Source organism: Myotis yumanensis, unplaced genomic scaffold (genome assembly GCF_028538775.1).
Source record: "Myotis yumanensis isolate MYYU_CA2020_CCGP unplaced genomic scaffold, mMyoYum1.0.hap1 SCAF_2, whole genome shotgun sequence".
Lineage (NCBI taxonomy): Eukaryota > Metazoa > Chordata > Mammalia > Chiroptera > Vespertilionidae > Myotis > Myotis yumanensis.
In genome coordinates, this window is record NW_027223753.1 from 13,560,937 (window position 1) to 13,575,556 (window position 14,620).

General features: G+C 43.6%; 1 protein-coding gene across 4 annotated transcripts in view; it reads left to right on the plus strand.

Annotated features, from left to right (window-relative positions):
- The first annotated feature begins 2,040 nt into the window (after positions 1-2,040).
- The window catches only part of ZBTB40 (zinc finger and BTB domain containing 40), a 63,907-nt gene continuing 51,327 nt past the window's right edge, over positions 2,041-14,620 (plus strand). For all 4 annotated transcript variants that reach the window (XM_070404306.1, XM_070404308.1, XM_070404307.1 and 1 more), the window contains exon 1: positions 2,041-2,173. The gene's annotated coding sequence lies outside the window, so the exon portion shown is untranslated. The remainder of the gene's footprint in view (positions 2,174-14,620) is intronic.

The window sequence follows — 14,620 nt, forward strand, 5'->3', positions numbered from 1 at the left end:
CCTGAGACCCTTCAGTCTGTAGGCCGACGCTCTATCCACTGAGCCAAACCAGTTAGGGCAGGGGTGGGCAAACTTTTTGACTCGAGGGCCACAATGGGTTCTTAAACTGGACCGGAGGGCCGGAACAAAAGCATGGATGGAGTGTTTGTGTGAACTAATATAAATTCAAAGTAAACATCATTACATAAAAGGGTACGGTCTTTTTTTTTTTTTTTTAGTTTTATTCATTTCAAACGGGCCGGATCCGGCCCGCCGGCCGTAGTTTGCCCACGGCTGGGTTAGGGCAATACTGTGTTTTTTAATCTATTCATTCGACCAGTATTTCTTGAGCACCTACTATGTGCCAAGAAACATTGTAGGTGTTTGTTTGCTAAATCTGGCAACCCTATATTGAGGGTTCTTACTAAAGGAGAATGCAACGATAGTGGAAATAAATGATTAGGAGATTCAACAACTGTGTTGTGGCTCGAGTGACTACAAAAGTGACCAAATGTCAGCTACATTAAATCTGACTCTGAACGAGACAGTGATGTGTGAGTATAACAGTGAAAGTGACCAATTGGACAGTAACAAGGACAGCTGTGTAGCGGTGGGGGCTTGTTAAATATTGCCCTGTGTGGCAGTGAAAGTAGGCGAGTGGCAATGACAGTGAAGACAACTGAAAGGGTGACTGCTGGGCACAGAGTCCAGGTGCTAACGTTGTACAGAATAGCTTGACGTTTGTGGTCATTGACAGTGTTTGCTTATCAGACAGTGACGGTAAAAATGAGGGGCCATTGACAATGTGAATGACAGTTCTGCCCAGTGGATTGAACTTGTGATTAAAAACGGTGATGGAGTGGGAGTCAGTCTGACAATGACTGAATGTTGACACTGTGGAGGCAACAGCTGTAACACACAGGGAGCCCGGCTTTGTACTGAGACACCTGGATTTGGGCAGCGTGACTGGCGGTGACAGAAAAAGTGGCTGCGTGTCAGAGGGACAGCGCGCAGCGCAGTGGGCGCACGCGGCCCTGACCCGATGAGTCTGAGGCTGTCTGCATCCGACTTCATCTGCCTGGGTCTGAGGCTGTCTGCATCCGACTTCATCTGCCGGGGTCTGAGGCTGTCTGCATCCGACTTCATCTGCCTGGATCTCAGGCTGTCTGCATCCGACTTCATCTGCCTGGGTCTGAGGCTTGTCTGCATCCGACTTCATCTGTCTGGGTCTGAGGCTGTCTGCATCCCACTTCATCTGTCTGGGTCTGAGGCTGTCTGCATCCCACTTCATCTGCCTGGGTCTGAGGCTGTCTGCATCCGACTTCATCTGTCTGGGTCTGAGGCTGTCTGCATCCGACTTCATCTGTCTGGGTCTGAGGCTGTCTGCATCCCACTTCATCTGTCTGGGTCTGAGGCTGTCTGCATCCGACTTCATCTGTCTGGGTCTGAGGCTGTCTGCATCCGACTTCATCTGCTTGGCTGTGTGAGGCTGGCAAGAGAAGCGTCAACGTGGAACGGACGGTGTGTCGCGGGAGACGGGAATTTAGTAAACAAACTGCCGTAAACACGTTTTCTCCCAAGCCCTAAATACTAAAATTGGGAGTAGAGGCGGGATAAAAAAAATGCCTTCAAGACACCATTGGTTGAAGCGGGCCTATTAGCCAATCATGTCTGAGCGGTGTCAAGCCTCTCCACCAATGAGAATACGCCCGGGGACAAGCCTCAGGTCCCGTCTCTGTCTGGCACGTGAACGTGATGTTTTGGGAAACGGAGAGAAATCTTTTGTGTATACCTTTCCGCCATTCTCTGAAATAAGACCCCAACCCCAGGGCTGCCTCGGCGAGGGACGGTGGGACCCAGTTAGAACTTTCCTAAAAGTGTGCGTACAGGAGCGAAGACGAGCAGCCAGGCCAGCACCAGACTGGCCCAGGGTCCTGGCGTTGGTGGAGAGCGCATGCGTGACGCAGGCCCCGCCCCGGAGGCCCGCCCCCAGCACGTGACCGTGGCGCGCGGGGCAGGCCGGGCCTCCCCCTCCTCCCTGATATCCCTTCCTCGCCAGCCTCAAGATGGCCGCCTTGTGGCGTCTCTGGCGCTGTTGAATGGAGAAATCTTTATTGTTCCCTTCGGGCAGGAGTGTTCGTGTCCTCCATGGCGCTGTCAATAAAGAACGGCAGTTTGAATCGGTGCTGAACAGGTAACCATAGAAACGGGGCTAGGACTCAGCGTGGAGACCCTTTTTGTAGCTGAGGCTCGAGAGGCGCCCCAAATGAGGGGGTCACAGAGACCCTTCCGCGTGTCGAACTCCGCGGGCTCTGCCCAGTCCCAGCCGCCCCCGCCTCCCCGCTGTCCCGGGACGCGGACCCCCAGGGGCGGCCCAGACCCTGAGCGCAGGCTCGGCTCTAATCTCCGGCGGAGAAAGGCGGCGGGTCCCGGCTGGGCGCGCCCCCGCGGGGGCCTTCTCTCCCCCGGGCCGGCCCTAGCCCCGCACCCCTGCCCCTCGGCGGGTCGCGGCCTCGCGCTGCCGCTGCCGATCTTCTCGGTCCCTTCCCTCCCTTCCCTCCCTCGCCAGGCGCGGGCCATCTGGCCTAGGGCCAAATCCGTCCCTCTACGTCCCCCTCCCGAAACTAAGAATGGATTTTACATTTTTAAATGGCTGGGGGGTGGGGGAGAGGATATTTCATATGAGTTGTGACAGTTATATGAAATCAAATTTCGGAGCCCTTAAAGGGAGTTTCGTTGGCACACAGCCATGCTCATTGTTTATGTGTTGTCTATGGCTGCTTTCCTGCTGCAGGAGCGGAGCTGGGAGAGTCCCATGTTGCATGACATCGATCGCTTGGCCCACAAAGTGGAGGATATCTGTCTGGCCCTTCACAGAAGGAGTGCCGACCCCTACCCTAGACCCCTACCCTGGACTCCTACCCTAGACACAGACAGACTGGGTCCATGTTGTCCAGCGATTTCTCGGGTCACTTCATACCTCATGAGAAACTCCCTACACCCGTCCCTTGCACCTAGAGCTGTTTGACAAAACACTGACTTCCATTCTCTCTTCTGGTCTTAATGTATTATTCAGAGTGGGAATTGTTTCCCCTACTTTAAATAACAATAATACCATCCACCCAGCTCCTACCAGAAGTCAGGTGGTTTATTTACATTCATACACAGCATTTTTGTGCTAACGACACTTTATAAGCAAGTGTCCATGTTTCCACTTACGAGGAGGAATCTTAGTTTCTGGGTGGTTGAGCTGTTTAAGGTGGTCCTAGATCTCAGGTTGTATAGGTCATGCCTGGAAGCCCCCTGCCTGGTGAGCCATGCCTTACTGCTCAGAATTTCTTCTTTCAACTCTTTCCGTCTGGGGCTATTGGTTCCCCCTTGGAATTGTATCCAAATCTTTTGTGTGGTTTATGTAGGATTTAATTACAACCCCAAAGTGAAATATCTCTCTACTTGGCTAAATCTTCAAACTTCTGCCACACTCCACTTTCTAGTTCAGATGCCTTTCATATATGGCAGTAGTTCCCAAACCTAGCTATTCATCACTTATTTATTTATTTATTTATTTAATACATTTTTATTGATTTCAGAGAGGAAGGGAGAGGGAAAGAGACATAGACACATCAATGATGAGAGAGAATCATTGATCTACTGCCTCCTGCACATCCCACACCAGAGAGTGAGCCTGCAATCCTGGCATATTCATCATTAATTTAACAAATGATTTCAGAATGTTGTTTGCATGCATGCATTCATAAATCATTCGTATTTGTTGACCACCTACTATGTACTAGGGATGATCCAAATCCTTGGAAATACAGCGGTGAAAGGATCAATGTGAACTTTGTCCTTCCACAGAATTTAAATTATATAGGGGCTTCGACAAATGGTACACAGGTAAACAAAGATAATTTCAAATACAGCTGTCAGTGCATCATAATAACAAATGCGTAGTTAATATTAATTCCTGTGTTGCCCAGAGCTCTTTGAGCTTGCTTCACACTATGTGCTTGATTTGCATGGATTATCTTTTAATCTTTACACCAACATTATGACACAGGTGGTATTAATACTACCATTTTAAAGATAAAGACACTGAGACTCAGAAGAGATTTACAAGGTTACATAGCTAAGGCGTAAGGGACTGGGATCTGAACCTGAACTGATCACACTCACCACCCTGTATTAGTCCATCTTTTCCACCAATGTGGGAGGTCCTCAAGGGCAGTCTTTTGTATCAACTGCTAGCCAGTGCCCACAAGCAGTCATCTGGCAAATATTAAATAAACAAAGCCAGGCTGTTCATTGAGCAAACATTTGAGTGCCTGCTTTGTACCAGACACCATTGTGATAGACCAGCCGTGGGCAAACTACGGCCCGTTTGAAATGAATAAAACTAAAAAAAAAAAAAGACGGTACCCTTTTATGTAATGATGTTTACTTTGAATTTATATTAGTTCACACAAACACTCCATCCATGCTTTTGTTCCGGCCCTCTGGTCCAGTTTAAGAACCCATTGTGGCCCTCGAGTCAAAAAGTTTGCCCACCCCTGTGCTAGACCCTGTGAATACCAGAATAAGCAAGATGGACCTAAAACAGTGTCTGAGACAGTGAAGAAATAACAAAGTTATTCCAAATTGAGGCAACTGCTAAAAGGAAACAAAGCAGTGCTAACCTGAGAGAGCCTTTTTACCAAGAGGGCCTTGGAAAAGTTTAAGCTGAAACTTGTTGAGTGACAAGGATCTAGTCCAGCGAGAAGGGAAAAGGGAGAGAAGTGGGAAGGCAGAACTTTTCAGCAGGTTTAAAGCCTATGAGCTGACAAGAACTTGGGGTGCTGCAGAACGGAAAGAAATGAGTGATTGTGCTGTGGTTCTCAGACGTGTCTGGAGTCCCTGGCCCTGAGCATAGCTTTGCTGCTGATAGAGCTGCATGCCTGTGGGCCAGTTACAGATTAATTGTCTGATCTGCCACATGTGGATAATGGTACCTCCTTAAAGAGTTATTGTGTGGATTAAGTTAGAGAACATGTAAAAATAGGTTCTGAGTTTTCTTGTTGTTATATATGTTGCCAAATTCCAATCAGAGGAAACTAATGAAGTTTGGCCCCAGATGGAAACTTATGTAAAATGGTAAATAATTACAAAAATCCAGAAGAATGTTATAGACAAAATTGAAGGGGGGTGTGTATGTGTTTCTGTCTTTTGGGGGAAGAGGAACAAATCTTATTTTTTCTTAATGTTTCTCTTAAGAGTTGAACTTTTCCAACTGGGATGTAATTTTTTTCAACCTAATTATACAAATGTCTATTTAGAGCATTTTTCATCATTTCAGTGTTTTAAGCTCGAAACTGTTTGTTCCTCCATTGCACACATGAAAGAGGCATGCTAACAAAATGATAGGCTTCAGACTCTAGTTGGAGGTCATTTCAAAATTTGTTTGCAAATGATTTGGGTTTCCTCTAAAAGTTTTCAAAATAATGTTGCACTATTTTTAATGCCCTGCTTTAAATACGTTTAGGGGACTTTTTAAATAGGTAAAAATAATATGATGTTTGGGCTCATGAACACGGAAAATTACAGAGACAGTAATAAATCGAGTAAACCATATAAGATCAGCAATGTCAAGGTTTGCTTTAAACTGTATCCAGTAACCAGATGGCACTTGTCATCAGAAGATATAATCCAGCCCAGCAAATGGAGCACAGAACCGGACAGAGAGTGGCATGTTAATGCAGTGTTAAACAACAAGCCCCGAATTAAATGGCTATTTTAGGGTTGGGTGGGACCTTCACATTTAAAGTATTGCAGTTTCACTCTGTGATTTGGGTCTTTTGGGTTCCAGTAAAGAGTAGGTGGTAACACTGGCTTTGAAGGATAATATAAAACTGCAGGGAGAGCCAGGGCATACTGATGTGTTTTTCAATCTATTTTATTTCGGTTCAAAGCATTACAGACAGGCAGCGCAGGAAAAAGAGCCACACTCTGACAATGCTCAGCTGCTTTAGGAGATGGAGGAAGACTGAGGATAACTAAAATGTGGCTTGTTTTCTTGGACTACCTGTCTGCAATGAGGCTTTGAACTGAAATAAAATAGATTGAAAAACAAATTGGTATGCCCTGTTGCCTCATACTGAGTATTTACATTACCTTCCTGAAGTTCTGCCTGTGCCAGCGCCCTGGGGGCAGGCGGCGACCCCTCAGCCCCTTTCAGCTCTTCCAGAGAGTGAGCGCTTTGATTTTTACAAGGGCATTGGATTGGAATATATGGTTTCTGGATCTCCAATAGCCTGCCTTCTAAAGTCATCATCTTGATAATGTGGAAAAAGCAAGCTATAACCACAGAGAAGAAAAATTAAATAATAAGATCGTTTAAATTCAAGGTGAGATTGTCACTTTTTAAACATCATGCAGGGTATGCAGTGTTTTATTTGCAGAGAGTATGCAGTTTTGAGACTCCTGCAGGCCTCAAGGGAGAGAAGGGAAAGGAAAGAAAGCTAATTTACCTTACACTTCCCTAATGTTGTTATCCTCCAGATCATGCTGTCAAGTCCTCAAAATCATGACATCAAGTATTTCATTTCCTTAGATGAAGTAAATGTGCTATAGCAAGGATTGTTAATCTGGTGTGAATGGCCCAGCTGCAAGGGATCCATGAACCCTTTGAATTTGCCTGCAAGTTTGTGTGAATGTTGTTTTTCTGGGGAGAGAGCCCATTACATTAATCAGATCTCAGTCCTTGACCCCTCAAAGGGTGCAGAGCCAACAATGAAATCTCACATCACCAAATGAAAGTAATGATGAGACTCCCCCTGGAAACAGTTACTTTCTACAGTTGTATGGCCTTGATCTCAGAGTTTTGAAATTATCTTTCCAGCCTTGTTTCCTGCCTAAAGCAGTCAAGCATAGTTGAATGGTCTTTGTAATAGAGATGTTTACCCAATGAGGTGCTTCAGAAATCCCTTATAGATCCCTGTTTGTCCTTATTTTACATGAGACTGGTGAAATGGGGACATATTGTCTTGGCAACCTTGTTAGCAGATACCGAATTTGTTTCTTCAGACAAGTGAAAGGAAGAGCAGTAGCAGCCTAATTGTTTGGCTCTGGGCATCAACTTCTTACTGCTGGATTCAGTTCTTCACAGTTAGGAGATGAGGGTTAGGAGGGAAATGAGGAGGAGGAGAGGGGTAGAATCTGGGAGGCAGAGACAGAGGAGTAAGGAGAGGATGCCTGCCTGCATTTGTCCTGGAGTCCCTCTGTACTTGTGAAAGTAAAGAGTTTTCTTTTGAAAACAACTTTACTCAGAGCTTCTCTAATACTAAGATCCTGGGAAAGTCAATATATAGATGTAATTTCTGGCTTTATTAGTACTGAAAGGGAAATAAGAGGAAGGAAATATCTTTTAAATCTTTATCTGAGGCTATTTTGTAAAAATGCCACCTCAATAGAAATCTTTTGTAGGCCAGAGTTTGGTCCATATAGTGTTTAACAATTAGTCGCTTACATTTAAATATCAGATTTTACATCTGCCTGACCTTTGGAGGTATTTGGATGAGTGGCCTCTGCTATACGTCCTAGCGTCTGGCTCTTGGGACAAATAATAGGGAATATTTTATGAAGGAAAGGGCCCAAGAAGGATGAGGGAGATTAGAAATACAGGATTAAGTAATAGCTGCTGAGGTTCCAAAAATTGGTTACTTGACTTTTTAAATATAAAAACAAAAGTGAACAGAATGTGACTATTTCTGACTTGCAGAAAATATTGTAAGAGTTAAACTAGTGGGTTAACTAGTTTCTTCTCTGATTCTCAGCTTTCTAGGCTGCAGCGTGACGGTTGGATCTTCCTTCTTGACCCCTTCAGCTCCTGTCCCACTAACTGAAATAGGATGTCAGGGGCTCAGGCAGCAGGGAACTTGCCACTTTCCCCCCACCTGCTACTTCCCTTCAGTTACTAGTCTCAGTCAGTGGCACCACAGAGTTGCCCAAGGCAGAAACCTGGGGGTCCTCCCATGCCCTTGCCCTTCTCTGAAGCCGCCACCCTCCTTCCACTCCCCACTCACAAAGAGCACACATGGATATTGGCTGGACGCCTGTTAGATGCCCCCTTTCTGTTCTGGTTAAAGCTACTAGAATCTCTTGTCCTGGGTTAGTGCAACAACCTTCTAGCTGCTCAGCTGGCTTCCAGCTCTGTTCTTCAATATGCTTTGTTCACTGTTTGTCAGTGATCTTTATAAAGCACAAATCTGAACATGTCACTCCCATGCTTGAGACTCCAGGATGGTTGTCTGCCCTTAGGGTAGTGCATTTCCTTGGCTTGGCGTCTGCTGGCCTCCAGCTCTCTGGCTAGGCCAGTCTCAAGCCTCATCTCAGCACACTCTTAACTCCCTTGTCACTCATCTACTTAAGCTGTAGTAAACATTCAGTGGGTCACAGAACTTCATCCTCTGGGCCACGCTCTGGGCTTTGAGGCTGCCGATTTCCTGGCCATGTTATTAACCCGGCCGGTGATGCTGTTAGCCACACTGACCACTAGATTACTGAATGTTGTCTTATTCTGTGTGGTTTCTTTGTCCTTAGACTATATGCTACGTGGGATGTATAGTCAAATTTGTGCTACAGGCACTTGTAATTATTTTCTCTGTGTGGCTATGCCACCAGCTTGATAAACAGGTTCATTTGTTTGAAACTTTAAAAATTGCTTTAAAAGCCTAATTTTTGTTGTTTTTGTTAATTCTCACCGGAGGTTCTTTTTTTCCATTGCTTTTCAGAAAGAGTGTGGAAAGGAGAGAGAAGGGTTGAGAGAGAGAGAGAGATACATCGATTGGTTGCCTCCCGCATGCTTCCCGCATGCTCCCCAACCAGGGACAGGGAGTGAACCCACAACCCAGGCCCTGACCAGACTTGGACCTGAGACCCTTCAGTGCACTGCAGGCATTCTAACCATTGAGCTACTGACCAATGCTAATTTTGTTTTTAACTGTGTAAACCATTTGCATGTTTTTAACTGTGTAAACCATTTCAAAGTCAAAATTATATAACAAGGTGCATTCACCGAAGTTTTTATTTCATGCCTGACCCCTCTTTTTCCCTCTTGAATCTTGCATTCAGTTTTGGGCTTTTGTCGGTCTATTAGGTAAGAAATAATATATCAGTGTAGTTTAAATTTGTTTTCTCCTTTCTTGAGATTTAGGATATCACCCAATGACTGTGGTATAAGTTGCAAGATTTTTTTTTTCCAATTTGTCATCTGCCTGACTTCGCCTGTTTTATTGCTGTACAAAAGTTTTATATCTTTTATAGTCATATTTATCAACCTTACAGTGTATGTACTGCTTTAGACCAGCACTTTTAAAATTTTTTCATCTCATGGCACACATAAACTGATTACTAAAATTTACTAAAATTCTGCAGCACACCAAAAAAAGAAGTTTTTGCCAATTGGACAAAAAAAAGGTATAATTCTGATTCATTCACACCACATGGCTATTGTTGTGTTGTCTGCTGTGTTTTCTTCTGTTTGACAACCTAAGGGAAAAGAGGTCAGTGCCCCTGACTAAATAGTCAGTTATTGCATGTTTTAAAATTCTTGTGGCACACCAGTTGAAAATTGCTGATTTAGATTTTGAGTCGGAGTAAGGAAGTTTGCCCCACTCTTAATTTATGAGGAATTATTAATGTTTTCTTCTAGTACATACGTACTAGAAGACTCTGATCCGTCTAGAACTTTTGGCATTTCGTTTGAGAAAGGATCAATTTTGTCTTTTTCCCATTGGCCAGCCAGGCATCCCAACACTACTTCAAGTTCTTACCTCTTCTCCACTGATTTTAGATGCAGTCTTTCTTGGATATAAAACTCTTGTATGCATTTGGATTTCTTACTGGATTTTCCATTTTGTTCCACTGATTTGCTAGTTCATATGCAATCACAAAAGCATCATAATTTTAGAGCCTTTTAATTTGTTTTACTGTCTGGAAGGGCCAATTTTTTCATATTTCTCTTTTTCAGGGTTTTCTTGGCTGTTTTTGCTTGTTTATTCTGCAATATGAACTTCATAATTACTCTGTCTAATTTCAGGAGGAGACAACTTGATGGCATTTTTATTGAGATCATGTTAAATTTATGAGTCAGCTTAGGGAAAACAGACATCTTTATGATATTGAGTTGTTCTATCCTGTCTTTCCACTTGCTCAGGGTTACTTTTATGATTTTTCAGGAGTGCTTTATGTTTTCCTTATATAAAATTTGTATGCTTCTTGTTCAGTTTGTTAGACTTTCATTCTTAATTTTTAAAAAATTCTTAAGATTCCTTCTAAAACGTCTCAGAGAAGTTGCATACATCCACATACTCCAAACTTATTGCGTACCATTCCATGCACCGGAATGGTACACCAGACCTATAAGTCTGCACTCTGCAGCTGTCAATAGTATTTTGTTCTCTTTATCCCCACCCCAGAACTTTAAAAAGTAGCGTGTTGGTAATAACAGTTACCATTTATTGAACACCTACAAAGTGCCAGGCACTGTACGAGGTGTTTTTACATAATTATTTCTTGTGATCCTTACAGCATCTAAGCAATAGGTACTATTATCCAGATTTTAAAACTGGAAATTTCAAACATACAAAAGTGAGAATAGCATTGTGAACTCCCATATACATGTTCACTGCATTTTACACTTGAGAAAGCAGGTTTTGAAAGGTTAAATAACTCAAAGGTTACAAAGCTAAAATCAGCTTTAGAAGCTAACTGTTTTTAGTTCCTTATTAAGATTGTTTTTCAAAATTTTAACTCCAACTGGCTAGGAAAAAGCAGAAGGAAGACAGCCGAGAGCCACTATTCCAAATTCAAACTGGTGTTATTTTATTAGTCCCTCCTAATGCATATCACAGATACTCCCTCACTTTTGCCATTTGCAAACAGTAAGCCCTCCGGTCATTACTCCTCTTGTGTGCTCTGCTCACACTTTGCCTTCTCTTTGTCTAGTTTTATTAGTGCAATTTGATAAGTTGATGTTTAAAAGACTGCCTCTGTTTTGAGTGCCCAGCTCTTAGCATGATGTCAGGAACATAATAGGAACTTGTAAGTTTAACAGCGAAACTTATTGCTCTTATACATTTAGCCCTGACATTGGTGTGGTACTATAACTTTTAAATGTTGCTCTAAAGGCCTGGCAGTCATTAAATTTGACCACCCAGACACCACTCTGCTGTCAGCTGCCCTCAGTTCCAGTCAGATTCAATCCACAGGGAGACTTTCCAAGGTCAAAGTCCAAAACAGCAGACTAATTGGCCCCTGGAGTTCTGGATTTTCTTCCCGGGCAGCAAATTTTTGAGAGTGAAATGTTCCAGGTCTTCCTTTGAACATTTTTGAGCAAATACTATAGAATCCATAGGCTCTTTCTCAAAGTTAAAAACAATAAAGAAGTTATGCGTTTTGCATTTTTTATTAGCTCCTTAAGTTAACCCTCTTGTCATACTCCCTGGTGATGGATGAGAGAAAGATAGAGATGAAAATAATTCGCATTTCTTCAAAGACAAAAGAAGAAGCTTACAGCACTAGGAGGAGAGGAGAATGGAGTTCATCTGTGAAATGAACACAGAAGCACTGAAGGTCAGCTAGCTGATCTGAGTAGTGGAGTAGGACAGTAATACAAGGAGCTGGGGGTTCATTTTCTTCAGTGCTTCTGCTACTTAACTACTGAGGTGTAAGAAAGGAAGGATTTTAAGCTGAAGGTGGTCTCTTCTTCTCAGCTGTGCCATATGCTCCCCAAGAGCAGAGATTATGCTGAATTTCTCTGTAGTGTCAAACCACAGGTAAGGGCACTTGGCTGAACCTGGTAAAGACCTGGACACACTGTCCACTGATGAGGCTGGAAAATGGCCTTGGAGTCATGCTGGGCTGCATGGGCTTCATAGCCCAGCTGTGTGGCCTGGGACAAGCCCAGGGCTTGAGAAATATGTGTCTGGTGCCTCATGTTGCACAGAATAAGTAAATGCTAAATAATGTCATCTACTCTTACTTAAATACCACTTCTTTTATCTTTGCAGTGCCTCTGAACAAAGAAGTTACCAAAAAAGTAGGAGAAAGACTCTAGGATCAAGAGCTTAACTGCTCTTTAAATTCTCAAGGTTGGGCAAGGTACAGCGAGTGGTAAAGGTTCCAGCTCCAGAGTCAGACAACGGGGGTTCATTTTACTGACTCTACCACTCCCTGGCTTTGTGATTTGAGGCGAGTCATTTCATCTCTCTAGGCCTCCACTTTCCCAGTTGAAAGTGGAGTTAATAATAGTAACTGCCTCACAGGTTTTGCAAAAAATTATATAAGGCCACCCACGCAAAGTTCTTGGCATGGTGCCTGGGATATAATAAATTTTGGTAAACGTTGGCTACATATTGTTAGGTCACTTCCTTAACCCTTCCAAACTGTGTCTATCTCTTTCCCTTTCCAAAATGTCTTCCTCATTACTTTACGCTTAGAATATATAGCTCAGACAGGATTAACAAGATCGGCCTCATTTCTGTCACTAGTTAACTAGAAGGTCTTAAAAATACTTTACTTCTCAACAGTTTCTCATCTACAAAATGTGGGCATTGGACCAGGTGATTTCAGAAGTTCTTTGTAGCTTCTCCTAATTTTCAGTGAGTTTAAGGCTTTGAATGAAATTTCTGATGATAGCCCAGAGATCTGTGCTATAAGAGGCCTAACGCTATTCATTCTCTCTTTCCTGACTGACTCCCATCCCAGACCAGCTGTATGAAACTAGTAATGTGATTGTCTAGAAAATTATTTTCATTTATAGAAGAATTTTTGTAATATTTGCCATATATAGAAGATATATAGATAACATAAAATGATGAGGCAGAGTGATTTTTAAAAAGTAAACTGACCATCCAACCTAAGAAATATCCTATCTAATAATAGACAAACATGGTAATTGACGGTACCTTCGCTACACCTCCCATTGGCGAATCAACTCGATATGCAAATTAACCGCCAACACAGATGGCTAATTTGCATACTGCAGGCAGGGCAGGGCAGCGAGAGCTGCCAGTGCGCCGCCATCCAGGGCAGGCCCGCCCCTGCCTTGCCGCCCCAGAAGCCCCCAGAAGCCGGCCCCGCCTTGCTGCCCTTAGACCCAATCGGCAGGTCCTGGGCGGCAAGGCAGCCCCACCCCAGAAGCCCCAGAAGCTGCCTGATATGGTAGTAACTCTATCAGTAAGCACTCTGGAAGTCAGTGGCATAAATGCACCAATTAAAAGACAGATTATGAGGGTGAATCAAAAACAAAACCACTTTAAATATAAAGACACATATACATTAAAAGTAAATGAATTAAGCTGCAGCCTGTTTTGCTCAGTGGATAGAGCATTAGCCCGTGGACTGAAGGGTCCCAGGTTCGATTCCAGTCAAGGGCATGTACCTCAGTTGCTGGCTGGATCCCCAGTCCCTATCAAAGCATGTGCAGGAGGCAACCAATCAATGTGTCTCTCCCTTTCCCTTCACTCTCTCTAAAATTCAATGGAAAAATATCCTTGGGTGAAGATTAACAAAAACAAAGTAAATGGATTAAGTAACATTAAAGAGATTATAAGAAAAATATATTCCAAATTTTGTTAGTTGTATAAAGGTTATGTTTAAATTATTAACACCTAAGAAGTTGGGTGAAGGGTACATATAATATGCTGTAATATTTTATAGTTTTTTTACATGTATGAGATTTCAAATTAAAATATTAAAAATTAATAAAATATTAATTGAAATGTATCTGCATTACATGAAAAATCTCCTAATTGCTTCTAGCATAATTTATTGTGCTAAAATTTACAAGGGTTCAATTAAAAAATATCTTAATTCTAAATGTTATAATAGAAAATATATAATAGTGCAGTTATAAGCACTTATCTGAAAATAAAAATTTAAAGAAGTGAATTTAAAGAGGGGATTAACCAAAGAAAATATATGCACAACCCATGGACACAGACAACAGTATGGTGATGGCCAGAGAGAAGTGGGGGGCAAGAGCTGGGTAGAGGGGGCAAAAGGGGGGAAATAGGGACATCCTATATAATAATAATAAAAGGCTAATAAGCACATTGACTGAATGGCAGAATGACTGGTTGCTATTCTGACTGCAAGCTTAGGCCTGATCCCCTGGGGAGAGGAACGCCCACCACCCCCCCCAAGTGCATAAATTTTTGTGCACCGGGACTCTAGTCTTATATAATAAAGAGCTAATATGCAAATGGTCATCATGCCCTCACGCCATCACAATCCATCACCAGGAGGCTGCGTGCGCAGTGGATGCACACGGGTGAGAGGGGCTGTGTGCACAGCGAGGCTTGCGCAGGTGGGCAGGGACTTGATGCTGTGTGTGTGCGGCGCGGAGGTGGGTCCCAGCGCCTCCACATGGCGATGCCAGGGGTCCAAATAGCTCCACATGGCGAGGCCTGGGGGTCCTATGGCTTTGTGCGCCAGGGAGGTGGGACCCTTGGCTCCGGCCTACCACTTTGTGGCAATCCATCGAGGAGCCCCGGGCATGGCCTACCTCTTTGGGGCGATCGATTGAGGGGCTCCCGCACTGTGAGAGGGCACAGGCCAGGCTGGGGGATCCCCTCCCCCCACCTCCCTAGTGCACAAATTTCAT